The sequence below is a fragment of the Lathamus discolor genome, chromosome 5, assembly GCF_037157495.1.
Source record: "Lathamus discolor isolate bLatDis1 chromosome 5, bLatDis1.hap1, whole genome shotgun sequence".
Classification (NCBI taxonomy): Eukaryota; Metazoa; Chordata; class Aves; order Psittaciformes; family Psittacidae; genus Lathamus; species Lathamus discolor.
Genome location: NC_088888.1, coordinates 86,412,104 through 86,426,964, shown reverse-complemented (window position 1 = coordinate 86,426,964; position 14,861 = coordinate 86,412,104). Strand labels below are relative to the sequence as shown.

The following is a 14,861-nucleotide window of genomic DNA, read 5'->3' as shown; positions in this document are numbered from 1 at the left end:
CAGCTGTATAGTATCTATTTGATCACATAGAACATCTGGTAAGTTAAAACTGTCAGGCTGTACTAAGCCCACACTCACTGACAGTATAAACCTACTTAAATGTGAAGGTAAAACCTTCACATCTGCTGCATATTGTTTCTCCTAAGTTATTTTCACAAATACGGCACTGCTTCAGCACTACGGGCATAAATCTGGGTTATTTCATGATTATCAGATCCTTCTTGTTACAAGACAAATGCCCCAGCTGCACTATGAGTAAAACTGTGACTGGGGGCAGAGGGGGGGGGGGGAGGGGAGTGGTGTGGCGTGGTGGTGAGGAAGGAGGTAAAATAGATTATGCGAACCAAAGCTTAATTTAGAGCATGAAAAATGTATATAAAACTTTGGTGGCAAAAATATTCAAGTTCTAGGCCAAATCCTGTAAATCCTATTCAGTTCTTACTGTGGTAAAACTTCTTCTGTAATCAGAGATCTGTACCTGTCTTTACAGAACAGTTGACACAGCTACAGCACATTCACACAGCCATTCATAGGGGTGTTTGCAGCCCTTGGATTTCACAGGGGACAAGTTTGGAAGGGACACTGCAGAATGGCATTCAGGTATTCATTCTTATTCTCCATCTGTGATGTAACAAGCCTACAACCTCTTTGAGCCATAGTCCAGGCCTCTCACCTCCTCATTTTCTCTATAGTCTTCCTGTCCACTAAGCAGCCCCAACTTGAATTCACTGTTCTTGAAAACAACACTGATTACCATGGAGAGGATGACTCTCACAAGGGCCACACAGTGGAAAATCAAGGCAGTACTACAGACAAATCCTTACATTTTTCAAGATGACAGCTTAGAGTAAACATCTTGCTTGGACTCCAGCTCTAAGTCTAGAATAGTCTTTCTTTGCATTGAATTTCATCTAGTTTCACCTAGAGCACATTGATTGCTCTGTTCCGATCATCCTTCTCCCCAGCATAACTAATAATTTCTCCTGTGCTGCACTGATGAACCTCAGATAACAAGAGAGGCAGAATACCTAGATTCAGGCCCCTATGTATTATTCATGCATTTTACAGTGTATAATCACTGGATAAAACTCAGAAACAAATTACAAACTATAGAGTGCATGTACCATCTTCTGCTAAGATGACTAGCATTTTTCTATTCTGTGGTCCAAGTTGAATCAGAGGAGTAAAGGAGTATCTGTTCACTTTAATCTCATCTGTCCTATAAATGCTCAGTAACTAGCTGTTAGGACATTCTTCCAAGACACTGGAGATACATACTGGACAAAGTTGCTGGGAAGAAAACAGAAACCCCCTGCTTTTTTGGGAGGTCTTCTAATCACAGTGCCACACTTGCAGAATATTTGGACATAACCTGAAACACAGCTGAAGTCACCTGAGCCACCAGTTACATTCTGTGCCAGGCTCGATGCTATTTCAATTTAGAAGTCTTTAAGAACTTACACAGAATCTAAACACTTCTCTGCTTGCTATCCAGATGGCATTAGACCTTTAATCAAGACTTGGGCTTCATGAACCAAGTGATCAAGTTCTCCAAACTCTAACCACAGGATTCCAAACGTGCATCATACCCTAGGGTAAAAGGAAGGATTTACGGAACCAACAATAAAACTAACTTAGAGAATTTCAACACCTTCAAGTATGGCATTAAACAGTCTACAAATAAGAAACGGAAATAAATACAAAAGCAAAAAGTAGTTGCTATATTTTAAGAGAATCCAAAAAAAAAATGAACCTTACAGAAATACACAAATACTTACATTAAACACTAAACATGTCAGGTAAATAATTTTGTTTGAGAAAAAAATCTTTACAAAATTATATTACATGAATTATTTTTATGTAACAAAGTATAAAATGTAGTTATGGTAGATACTTAGCGGTATTTGCTTATTGAATTACATAGTTGCTCTGTTAAAAAGCAATGACTACTCAAGTATAACGTTTGAAATATCAAAAAGGAAATAGTTGACATAAAAGACCAAGAGCCTGGAAAATTTGTTTTTTCCATGTATCAAGCCTTGCCAATGGAGAACAAAAAGCATATAAAACCACAAAAAATTGCCTCCCTCAAAACAGAATGCAGCCAAGGAGTCTTTCTAAAAAAAAAACAAAACAGAAAAACGAAAACCATACCATTCAGCTTGAGACACCGAATGCCAAATTTCTGTATGGAAACACTTTCTCTGAGCTATAAATAGCTCCAAATTCAAGTTTACTATAGAAATCCTAGTAACCCTTAATTAAAGCAATATAATCTTAACATAACCATAAATGTAATCAAATTAAATAAACACACTTTTTAAAGTTCTGTCACCGCTTCACTACTTCTAGTAAAGGTGCTGAGGTATCTTCAGCCTTCTGATTTTTATTCCATGCAGCTCATTCATATGGCCACTAATGGTACTGGCAAATATTGCCCAGAGCTGCTCAAAAGTAACTGAAAGGACCCAAAAGTAAGGGAGAAGAATCTTGGGGGTTCAGCTCTTTTCAATCATTCTAGCCAAGAAAAGATAAAGCTCTGCTTTCCTTTTCCACAAGGTGGTGTTCTGGCACAGAGGACAACTGAACAAAGGTAGGTCCATCTTGCACAAATTACCCAGGAGAGTAGTTTTAAACAAGGATCAGCAGGGAGGTGGCATCATAACTCCATATGTATATGTGCAGTGATATGGACAAATGTCCAAAAAGTGGGTGAAGGCTCTGAGATAAATAGTACAATTGCAGGAAGGAGAAAAGAGTGGTCAACCTTCTGAACACAAAGATGTCTCTAAACTTTACAAGACACAGAGGAAATGAACAGGAAGAAATGAAAATCTTAGTACATAATCAGATCATGACTGAAGTGATATTGCAGAGACTTGTTTATATAGTTTGTGCTACTCGAACGCAGACATAAAACATATTCATTCCCAAGTTAACTAGGGGGGAAATAGAGAAGAATCACCTATGAAATATAAATAATAGATATTCAGAAAACAGTGACACACCTGGTAAATATCCCTCAGTAAAAATAAACTGAGTATTCATCCTAGAATTTCTACTGTATGTTGATGACATGACCACTGGGAGAACAGTACATAGTAACAGGCCAAGACTAGAAAAAAAACTCATTAGCCCTTGAGAAGCTTTCAGTAAGTAAACTTTTCTTATTATAACATTGCATATTCATGAACTGAATTATATCATTGAAATATCAAAATCAAAGCAGTTGCAAGTGCTTTAGATAACACCAGAATTCAAAATTCCATTGACATACTAGAGAAATAAATCTGACAAATTTCAACAAAAAACAAAATATAATACAACACTTACGACTATCCTGGCTTTATCTGGTGCCAATCGACTACTTAGAAGAATTTTTGCCTGTCATCTTTCACAAATTCCATTATACTTATTTCTCCATTTTCAAAAATTTGACACTCCAAAACCAGATTTTTGTAAGACAGTAGATTGAGAGTACACAACTAAATAGTTCTATAGAATAGGACGGGGATGTTAAAGAGAATAACAAACTGAAAATGAGTCTGTAACATCCTGCTCTCAAGCAAAAAGAAAGAAAAAAACAAACCTGCACCTCAAAAAAAAAAAAGGGGGGGGGGGGCAAATATAGTTCTAGGCTATAAACAGAGATGTCATAGATAAAACAGTAGCCTGCCACTTAATGAGTAGAAATTCTGTGTCTAGTTTTGGGCTTTCTGCTTTAAAAAAGAATTCAGACAAATTGACATCATCCACAGGAAGGCAAAATATGAAATGCAAGTAAATCACTACAGAATTGAATTAGTTAAATGCAGAGTTAACTTACCTGGAACAAACCAAATAATTGTTGAGGTCAAAAGGGATGTCTGGAGTTCATCCAGTTTAACCAGCCCTGCTCTGAGCAGGATCAACTAAAGCAGGTTGCCCAGAACCATGTTCAGCTGGGTCTTGAGTATCTCCACAGGTGGAAACACCTGGGCAATCTGTTCCAGTGTTGATCACCCTCACAGTAAAAAAATAAGTTTCTGATCTTTAAATGGAATTTATTGTACTTCTGCCCGTCGCCTTTTGTGCTGTTCACTGAATTTGCCTTATTTATTAACCCCACTAGGTATTATTTAGAAAATAGAAATTAGTTTTTTGTAAAAAGAATTCTATCAAGTGAACAAAATTTTGATGAACTGATAGTGCAAAAGGTAACAAATGACATTAATAGGGAATGCTCCAGAGATTGTAAGAAAATGTGTCTCTGTTAAGAATATTATTATTACACAAAACTAGAAAATTCAAATAATACTCTTAACTACACTACTCATGGACATACAGTTATAAATTTAAAAAAGCTAAATACCATCTATATATTACTATTCCTTTTGGAAATCCTTTAGAATAGGTCTTCCAAAGCTACAGAAATTGAGGTTTAAGAGTGGTATTCAGCACAAGGTTAAGAAACCTCTGCTCATTCCTCCTGTCTAAACATATGTTTCTCAGACATTATAAATATCTTAAGAGTTCTTGCCTCCAAGTGTTGCTGCTCAGGAAGGGCATGGGTCCCACTTCGTCTCTTTGCTGTTACTGTAGGTCTCATTTCAAACCTATTTAATCTTTATTTAATATGGTTGATAAAGAATAATTCAGGTCACCCTAAAGTTCGCAGCTAGTGGCTGATGATCCCAATAGCCAGGTCTGCATAACTGCTTGGGGACTGAATACCACTCCAGAAAAAAGTAGGTCTCTTATGCATCCTACAATTTATGGGATATGCCTATCCCATAAGGGTGTCAAATATATCCTACATGTTTCAAATGGCACTAGGCACCTATGTTTAGGCAACTGAGTCCTGTCCTAGGTTGGCAGTGGCTATCACAGGAACTTCAGCTGCTGTAGACATCTACCTATGTCTTAATTCATGTTTTGAGTTTCTCCAAGAGCTCTGTAGGTGATGCATTCTTTTCATAATTCTAAATTAAGTTTTCACCTTTCCTTGCTGATGTGATTCCCAATCCATTCTGCTGTCACATTTCATTTTTTGCCTCCAAGATCTTCCTCACTGGAAAACTGGAATACAGATAAATACATAGGAGAAAGGAAGTAATATTACCTGCTGTAGCAGATCATTTCAATCCAAAATATGCCATCAGCCACTGATACCTTAGGCATCAAAAGATTTCCAGATATGTGAAAGGCAACATGGAACACAGGGATATTTATGCAGGATCAGCCCAATGAAGAGGATTCTAATTCCTGTTTCAGAGCATCTCTTTGGAACACTTGGCATGATTTTTATTCTTCTGTCTAAGCTATGCATTAGAAGCATTTCAGACCAACTGAATTCTTGCCTCCTTGATTTCCCATAACTCCTCTGTAAACAGAGCAGTCACACTGATCAGTCCTTGGCCCATGGACTGACTTTACAGGTTGACCTTGGACCTTTTTCACCACCGTGGGCCTACTTGATTGTCACTGGGCTGCATGGCCAATCTTGATTACCATCAGTGAACTGAATCCTGACCCCAACTCACTGACCTGCACTCCCAGCTCTAACCTTTGTTCTCCCTTGTCACCACAAGCTTGTCCAGTGACCTGGACTCTTGCTTGAACCCAGCTACCACCTCTGGGACTAGCCTGCTCACCTCACTCAGCTGCTGTGGGACTGGGCCCTGGCTGGTGACCTGCCTGTTACCACCCTAAGCTCTCTATGCTCTTTAAGCATTTCTTTACCACAGGTTGTACATGCTAGGAATAGAATGAAGCCTGTATAGCTCTCTTTTTGCCCCTTTTTATCAGTTGTACCTAAAAAGAAAGTGTAATAGTTGCTAAGGGTTAGCACTGTAAGTACAAACTTTATTGATGGAGGACAGAAATATCACATGCTCCAGACTAGAGCAGCAGCAGTCATAAACTACATCTGTAAGTTTGTTTTGCGCATTAGCTCTTTCTGACCCTGCTGCACCACCTCCTTACCCAGTGGAAACTACAGCTATCAGATGCTATGAAAGAAATCCCAAAGGATAATGTCTTGTTCAAACAACAAACATGAAAAAATACATGAAAATCCAACTAACAGTAACAAAGCTCTGTCTGATACACAAACATGACTCTGCTCATAAAACAGAAAACTGAGGCATGATATACAAGTCTGCTAAATCACTTACTGCTCAGAGATCACCAGAGGTGTTCTAACTGTGCAAACTGATTCCACAGCACAGTATCTCCCAGGTCTTAGCAAAATGCAACAAGAGGTAGCAATCAAATAAGCAACTCCTTTCAAGACAAACACAAAATAGCACATTGTCCAAAAGAGCTACAGAGTTAATAAATCACTCTAATCTCTGTCTGCAGGAGTCTACCAGAGGGAGTAGGAGAAGGAATTCCTCACTTCTCAGGCTGTTTTCCTTTATACTAGATCACAAGAGGTCAAGTCTCACATACTTTGGGTGAAACACCTGCTGAATATTGTTTTCTATGATTTGTAGTTTACCCTTTTGCTTACAGTGGATGTGATCAGCTGCTCAGAGATGCAAATAAAACCTGCAGCTTCCTCAAACATATAATTTGCCTCATCTATCCAATTCGAGTGAACTCGGCTTGAACTAAGAATAAACATAAACTGAAACCACAGTTCTGTTTTTTGGGTTGTTTGTTTTTTTTTTTTTTTTTAATTGAAAGGGGATTCACATATTTGAATACTGTCTGGAGGTGTCTCCTCTTTCATTTTAAAAGCTTCAGAATGAGCTCTAATAGTTTATTAATGCATTTTTTAAATACATGATTGTTGTTTTCTGTTGTACTTCTCGTATCACATCAAAGACTAAATTTAGACTGACTATACTTAGACTATTGCTCATTTTCCCCTTTTGTGAGGAAGCGCCAAGTTCAGAAGTAACAGACTTAAGAATTCATTTTTATCACATCATAGATTTGGAATGCATTCTGAAACCAGTATTTGTAGTCAAACAAATTAACATGGGTTACCATACAGACCTTGCAACAATATCATCCTGTATTTTTTATGACCTTCTCTTTTTTCATAACTAGATTTTCTTCTTGATCTCTCCATTATTTAAAAAGTACACAAAATGCAACAGTATTTCTTCCAAGATTGAAGAGCTAGACCAAAATGCTACACTGGGAGTGTAGTTTTCCCAGTACCAGTATATAAACCCATGAGTTGCTAGCCTATATTCTTTAACTTCAGTTCTGATTAAGTCATTGCTTTGTAACTTTTCACATATTGCTTTGAACCCCCAAAACTGTGCAAAGCACAGATGCAGTGAAATGAGGTCACAACCAGTGGTTTTATCTCAGGTACACAATAATGACTATGCTGGATAGAAAATGAATAAAAGCTGTATTTCCCACCTTACATAATGGTAAAGATAAAAATCTATGAAGATGACCTGTTCAAAATACAAATATTCATGAAGGAACATAAATAACATTATTACATAAAATAAAATTACTAGTATTATTTCATATACTAGAAATAAATATTATGGGGAAATACAGGCATATAAATATATACATTCTAGATCTATTATTTTACACATTTTATTGGTTTTGATTCTTATTTTTCTTCAAATATTTTGATAACTTGCTTTAAAAAAGCCAGTGAAAGTATACCGGAAAATAAGTATAAAAATTATTATAATGTGAAGACAGTTACTGATCCCCAGAAGCCTTTTGCTTTAGTAAGCAAAGGTAAAAAATGTGAACGTTTGAATTGCATAACCTTTCCTTTTTAAAATTGTGATCATCAAAATCATGACAGTCCATTCTAACTATATTGTCAAGGATAATAACCTCCTCCATGTCAGTAGAGATTCATGCAAACTTTTCTGGTGGCCAAGGCTTAAAATTTGCCAAATGTGAGCTCCAGGGAAACAGAAAATTCCACATGGAGGTGCAGGTAGAGAACTGCTGTTCTGACCACCCTTCAAAAATGGAATCTCCGGAACTGGAGACTGGATGTCTAACAGAAGAAGCAGCTAGTTCCAAGAGCAACTGTAAACCACATCCAATTCTCTGCCATGATGTTGGATGCTCTGAAAAAAGAGCAGCAGCTTTACATGACAAAATCAAGCCCAAAGACTGTTTAAAATCTTTGAAAACAAAGAAATGTCTTCTTTAACATTCTTGTCTATATTTTACATAAAATCATTAATAACCTGAAAGAACAATAAATCTGTTCAAACATCAATCTCTCGGATGAGTTTGACTTTTCTGAATTAGTACTGATGACTTGCAATGTTCTAAAAAAGCATTTGTTGCTATTTTCAACACATGTACAGCACGTGGAATTGAACAGGTCTGAGTAAAAGTATGTCGTGGTTTAAGCACACCTGGTAACTCAGAATCACGCAGCCACCCACTCATACCTCCCCTTTTCACACCCCCTTCCAGGCAGGATGGGAAACAAAACTGAAGTAATGAATGCATAGGCTGAGATAAGAACAGTCCAATAACTAAAGTATAATATAAAACTAATACCATAAAACTAATAATAATAATGATGAGGGAAATAACAAGGGGAGAGAACATGAAACTAAAAAAGGAAAGAATAAAAAAAAATAAATCAATAAACACAAGTGTTGCACAATACAATTGCTCACCATCCACAGATCGATACTCAGCCCGACCCAAGCAGCTATCTGCCTTCAGGGTGACTCCCCCCAGTATATATACTGAGCATGATGTGCTATGGTATGGAATATCCCTTTGGCTAGTTCGGGTCAGGTGTCCTCTCCCTGCTTCCTCATAGCTTCTTGTGCCCCTCCTCACTGGCAGAGCATGAGACTGAAAAGTCCTTGTGTCGTCAACGCAAGAAGGGTATGGAGCTGTTGGAGCAAGTCCAGAGGAGGGCCACAAGGATGGTAAGGGGGCTCAATCATCTCCTGTATGAAGACATGCTAAGAAAATTAGGGCTGTTCAGCCTGGACAAGAGAAGGCTATGTGAAGACATCCTAGCAGCCTTCCAGTATCTGAAGGGGACCTACACGGCTGCCGGAGAGGGACTCGTCATCAGTAGCAATAAGACAAGGAGTAATGGGTTTAAACTTAAACTGGGGAAGTTAGAATCATAGAATCATAGAATAGTTAGGGTTGGAAAGGACCTCAACATCATCTAGTTCCAACCCCCCTGCCATAGGCAGGGACACCTCACACTAAACCATCCCACACAAGGCTTCATCCAACCTGGCCTTGAACACTGCCAGGGATGGAGCACTCACAACCTCCCTGGGCAACCCATCCCAGTGTCTCACCACCCTAACAGGAAAGAATTTCCTCCTTATATCCAACCTAAACTTCCCCTGTTTAAGTTTGAACCCGTTACCCCTTGTCCTGTCACTACAGTCCCTGATGAAGAGTCCCTCCCCAGCATCCCTATAGGCCCCCTTCAGATACTGGAAGACTGCTATTAGGTCTCCACGCAGCCTTCTCTTCTCCAGGCTGAACAGCCCCAACTTCCTCAGCCTGCCTTCATACGGGAGGTGCTCCAGTCCCCTGATCATCCTCGTGGCCCTCCTCTGGACTTGTTCCAGCAGTTCCATGTCCTTTTTATGTTGAGGACACCAGAACTGCACACAATACTCCAGGTGAGGTCTCACGAGAGCAGAGTAGAGGGGCAGGATCACCTCCTCCTACCTGCTGGTCACGCTCCTTTTGATGCAGCCCAGGATACAGTTGGCTTTCTGGGCTGCGAGCGCACATCAAATTGATATCTCTCCAATTTAGAGAGAAGGATGTTGTGTGGGACAGTGTCAAACGCTTTGCACAAGTCCAGGTAGATGACATCAACTGCTTTACCCTTATCCATCAATTCTGTAGCCCCATCATAGAAGGCCACCAAATTAGTCAGGCAGGATTTCCCCTTAGTGAAGCCATGCTGGCTGCCACCAAGCACCTTGCTGTTTTTCTGTACCTTAGCATGCCTTCCAGGAGAATGTGCTCCAAGATTTTGCCAGGCACAGAGGTGAGACTGACTGGTCTGTAATTCCCCGGGTCTTCCATTTTCCCCTTCTTGAAAATGGGGGTTATATTACCCTTTTTCCAGTCGTCCGGAACTTCACCTGACTGCCATGATTTTTCAAATATGATGGCCAGTGGCTTAGCAACTTCATTCGCCAGCTCCTTCAGGACCTGCAGATGGATTCCATCAGGTCCCACGGACTTGTGTGCGTTCAGATTTTTAAGATGGTCTCAAATCAGATCCTCTCCCACAGCAGGCCCAAGGTCTTCATTCTCACAGTCCCTGCGTCTACCTTCTAAGAACTGGGTGGTGCAGTCAGAACCTTTGCCAGTGAAGACCGAGGCGAAGAAGTCATTCAGAACCTCAGCCTTCTCCAAATCCTGTGTAGCCAGTTCTCCCGAGAGCTTCCTCAGGGGGCCTGTGTTGTCCCTAGTCTGTTTTTTGTTTGCTACGTACCTGTAGAATCCCTTCCTGTTATCCTTAACATCCCTGGCTAGATTTAATTCTAACTGGGCCTTAGCCTTCCTAACCTGGTCCCTAGCTTCCCAGACAATATCCCTGTACCCTACCCAGGCTGCCTGTCCTTGCTCCCACCTTTTATAAGCCTCTTTTTTCCTTTGAATTTTCCTCAGCAGCTCCTTATCCATCCAAGGAGGTCTCCTGGCCCTTCTGCCACACTTCCTTCTAGTTGGGATGCAGCACTCCTAAGCTTGTAGCAGGTGATCCTTGAATATCAACCAACAGTCTTGGGCCCCCCTGCCCTCCAGGGCTATATCCCATGGAACCTTACTAAGCAGGCTCCTGAAGAGGCCAAAGTCTGCTCTTTTGAAGTCCAGGGCAGTGAACTTGCTACACGCTCTTCTCACTCTCCTGGGGATCTCAAATTCGACCATCTTGTGATCACTACATCCAAGGCTTCCCTGTAGTACCACATTCTCAACAAGCCCTTCCCTGTTGGTGAGCACAAGGTCAAGCATGGCACCTCTCCTTGTCGGCTCCTCTATTACTTCCAGAAGGAAGTTGTCTTCCACACAATCGAGGAACCTCCTGGATTGCTTGTGCCGTGCAGTGCCATCGTTCCAACAGATGTCAGGGTGGTTGAAATCCCCCATGAGAACAAGGGCCTGCGAGAGTGAGGCTTTTCCTATCTGTCTGTAGAGTGCTTCGTCCACAGGTTCTCCTTGATCAGGCGGCCTGTAGCAGATTCCCACAGTAATGTCTCCCATGGCTGTTCTCCCTTTAACCCTGACCCACAAACTCTCTGTAAACTGCTCACCTGCCCCCAGACAGAATTCCATACGCTCCAGCCTATCCCTAACATAAAGGGCAACTCCCCCTCCCCGCCTGCCAGGCCTGTCTTTTCTAAAGAGCCTGTAACCTTCCATTCCAACACTCCAGTCATAGGAGCCATCCCACCATGTTTCTGTGACGCCTATTATATCATACCCCCGTAGATGTACACATATCTCTAATTCCTCTTGTTTGTTCCCCATGCTACGGGCATTTGTATAGAGGCATCTGAGACGAGCTCCAAATGAAGCCGGCTCGTTGGCTGGAGCAGCTGGAATATATCTACATTGTTCCAAGCATTTATTATAGGTGCTGGCAACTGACTGGGTGTGTTGGGATGGAATGATGCCCCCCTCCCCCAACACATCTAGTTTAAAGCCTCCTTGACCAGTCTGGCAAGCCTTCTACCAAAACTGTTCTTCCCCTTCTTTACCAGAGCAGCTCCACCAGCCCCCAGTAGATCTGGCCTACTAACTTCAGTCTTATGTTCAAGACACCCAAACCCCTGACTATGACACCACCCTTTTAACCATTTATTAATCTGGCCAATCCTCCTAGCTTTTTCTTGGTCCTCCCCTGTGTCCTGGAGAATTGACGAAAAGACTGTCTGAGCACCGGAGCCCCTAACCACCTCTCCCAGGGCTCTGTAGTCTTTCTTTATGGTCCCCAGTCTACTACTACCTATATCCCTAGCACCCACATGGATCACCAGGAGCTGGTAATAGTCCGTGGAACTTACTAGAGCAGGCAGCCTCTCTGTAACATCCCTGATCCGTGCCCCTGGTAGGCAGCACACCTCCCTCGAGACGGGGTCAGGCCGACAGACGAGTGCTTCCGTCCCTTTCAAAGTACAGTTCCCTATTACTACGACCCGCCGCTTTTTCTTTGTAGCGCCAGTAGAGATCTTTACACATGCATAATCTGGCTGTTTGTGGTGCAAGTGCATTTCCTCGTTAGTCTCCTGCAGGACAGCAAAGCGGTTCTGCATGGGGACAACAGATTTAGGAGGAAGCCCCTTGCCTATAATTGTCCTTTTCCTCCTTGTTTTGTTATTTTTCTTTGTCACTAATTTCCAATTTCCCGGGTTGGTGACCTCCTTCTTTCCTCCATGAGCTGGAGGGGAAGCTTGAGGCCCCTGCACAGTTTGGGGCTGGAGCAAGCAGCCCTGCTTCCTCTCAGCTACCCTGACATCTTGAAGCCCGCTAATAGCATCCCGCAGCTCAGCCACCTGCTGCAGGAGAGCCTCCATCAGGGAGCACCGAGCGCAGCCCTGTCCATCGTGCTCCTTTCCCTCACCAGACCAGTGCAGGCACCCTCTACACTCCGAGCTCTGCCCTGCAGCCTCCCCTCTCATCTGCTCTGTCTGGGTGCCTATGCTGGCCACCGCCGGGGCAGCCAGAGCAGAGCTCCCAGAGCGGGCCCTGGCCATACGACGGGTGCTCACCATCCCGCTCGCCTGCCCGCACGAACTGCCGCGCAAACTGCCTCATCCCGCTCTGTTTGCCCGTGCTCCCTGGGGCAGGTTTTTACCCACTCAGGGCTGGTGCCGCTGCTCCTGGCTCCGCCCCCTGTGAGTCCCGGCTCGCGTCCGCGGAGCTGCCGGCTCCTGGGCAGGGCCTGTCGAAGACTTGAAGCTCCCTCGGTAGCTCTGGCCGCTCTGAGTTGAGGCTCCTGGACGCTGATCTCTCCCCCGCTCCGGTGTTAAAGGCGCCCTCTCTCGAGCTACTCACCTCAGCAATTGAGTTCAGGTTAGATATAAGGAAGTTCTTTACTGTGAGGGTGGTGAGACACTGGAACAAGTTGCCCAAAGACGTGGTAAATGCTCCATCCCTGGCAGTGTTCAAGGCCAGGCTGAATGAAGCCTTGGGCAACCTGGTCTAGTGTGAGGCATCCCTGTCCATGGCAGGGGAGTTGGAAGTAGATGATCTTAAGGTCCTTTCCAACCCCAACCATTCTATGACTCTATGATTCTATGATCAGAGTAATCACTACTTAGCAACAACTAAAACATTGGTGTGTTATCAGCATTGTTCTCAGACTAAAGTCAAAATGCTGCACCAGCTACTTGGAAGGAGAAAACTCTTATAGCTAAATCCAGGACAAAATGTCAATTAAATCTAAGAGATCTTGCAACCTAAAAGAAGGCAAATGTGCTGCAGTTACAGACAGTTTTAGATAACTTGCAAACTAATGATGAAAGGAATACATTACTAGAGTCAGGTGGTAGCAGAGGAATAGACAACCACAGTTAAACTTGTGTTGCAACGGAGTCAATTAACTATAAATGGTACTAGAGGCCTCTGTTAGTAAGAGGCCAACTAAAGTGACAGCCAGTCACTTTAGCAAAAATTAAAAATGTATTTTCAGGACATGGTGTATACATTACCTTTTTCTATTTCCCTAAATGCTAACAAGCAGCATTTCTGCATTAACCAAGTTGATTTGCAGCCAACTCACTTTCATCCATATCCCTATCTTGGTCAAAGCCAATTACAGTCTGCCATCTGGGCTGGAAGAAAAGGATACAGAGAACTGAGATCAACAGCATACTGATGACACTGGAGCCAAAACCTCCCACACTTTCCTTTACTATTATTTATGGTAATAGTATTATGGTGTGCATGGTGTTTTACAGGCAAGACTGAAGACAGAATTCTAGAAAGCTGAAAGAGTGGTGTTTTTCCACACACATTGAAAACGCAGAGGCATGATCATCCTTACAAAACCAACATGTGAAAATAATTTGCCCTTTGTAATGCTTTGGGATATCAAGGGGAGGCGGAAAATGAATACATTGACAAACCAGCCCATCCACTTTATCAGGTAAGTCTCTTTAATACCTCATTCTAAATAAAAGTGAGTTATGCATAGATCTTCAAGAACTCAAGTAAAAAGTTGGAAGTAAATCAACTATTCTCAATTATTATTGTCATCAAAATCACCTTCTGTGTCCAAAGGCAGTGCCCAAGAGATCAAGGAAATCTTTAATTCAAGTACTGATGGCTCACTGCTATGTTTTCCATAGCTCTCTTCCCAAAAGACACTGATAAAAATGACAGTAGTTTAACGGTTATTTATTTAGCCACTGTTGGCAACTCATCCTTCAGGAGAATTTTAAATTTATAAAGCTCTTTAGAAAAATAACATCTGCAAAGTGCTACCGTAACAATTTCCCAACAGTAGGAAGGAAATTACGGTATCTTGAACACTGCACGATTCTCCATGTTGCAAAAATGCTCCATCTTCACAACTGAATCAGTCAAGTGTGAACATATTTAAATAAGTTTCTGCCCATTTAACTGATAATAATTAAAGCTATTGAAAATTTAGCTTAGATGAAATTTAGAAAAAAAATATAATGACTGGTTTTTTAAATAAACTTTTTTTAAATATTAGGGTTTATGAGTTTACTAAAAAGTATTCATATGCCACAGCTTCTGCTGAACTGGTTAACTTTCTGATTTATTCCATTAAATAGTTATGTATTAAGATAGTAATTTGTTCTAATCATGCAAACCTGAAAAAAGTGAAGTGGAACAAGCCGAAGAAAATGGATTGGTACTAGAGAAACTACAACAAAGGCAAAACAAAAATGGGGTCC

General features: G+C 41.6%; 1 protein-coding gene across 7 annotated transcripts in view; it reads right to left on the bottom strand.

Moving 5' to 3' along the window:
- HMGCLL1 (3-hydroxy-3-methylglutaryl-CoA lyase like 1) overlaps window positions 1–14,861 on the bottom strand; it is an 81,555-nt gene that overhangs the window by 55,372 nt on the left and 11,322 nt on the right. The window contains exon 1 of one of the 7 annotated variants that reach the window (XM_065679163.1): window positions 3,827–3,839. The exons of the other annotated variants lie outside the window; for them this stretch is intronic. The gene's annotated coding sequence lies outside the window, so the exon portion shown is untranslated. Of the gene's footprint in view, window positions 1–3,826; window positions 3,840–14,861 lie in introns of those variants that run through there. 7 annotated transcript variants of the gene reach the window in all.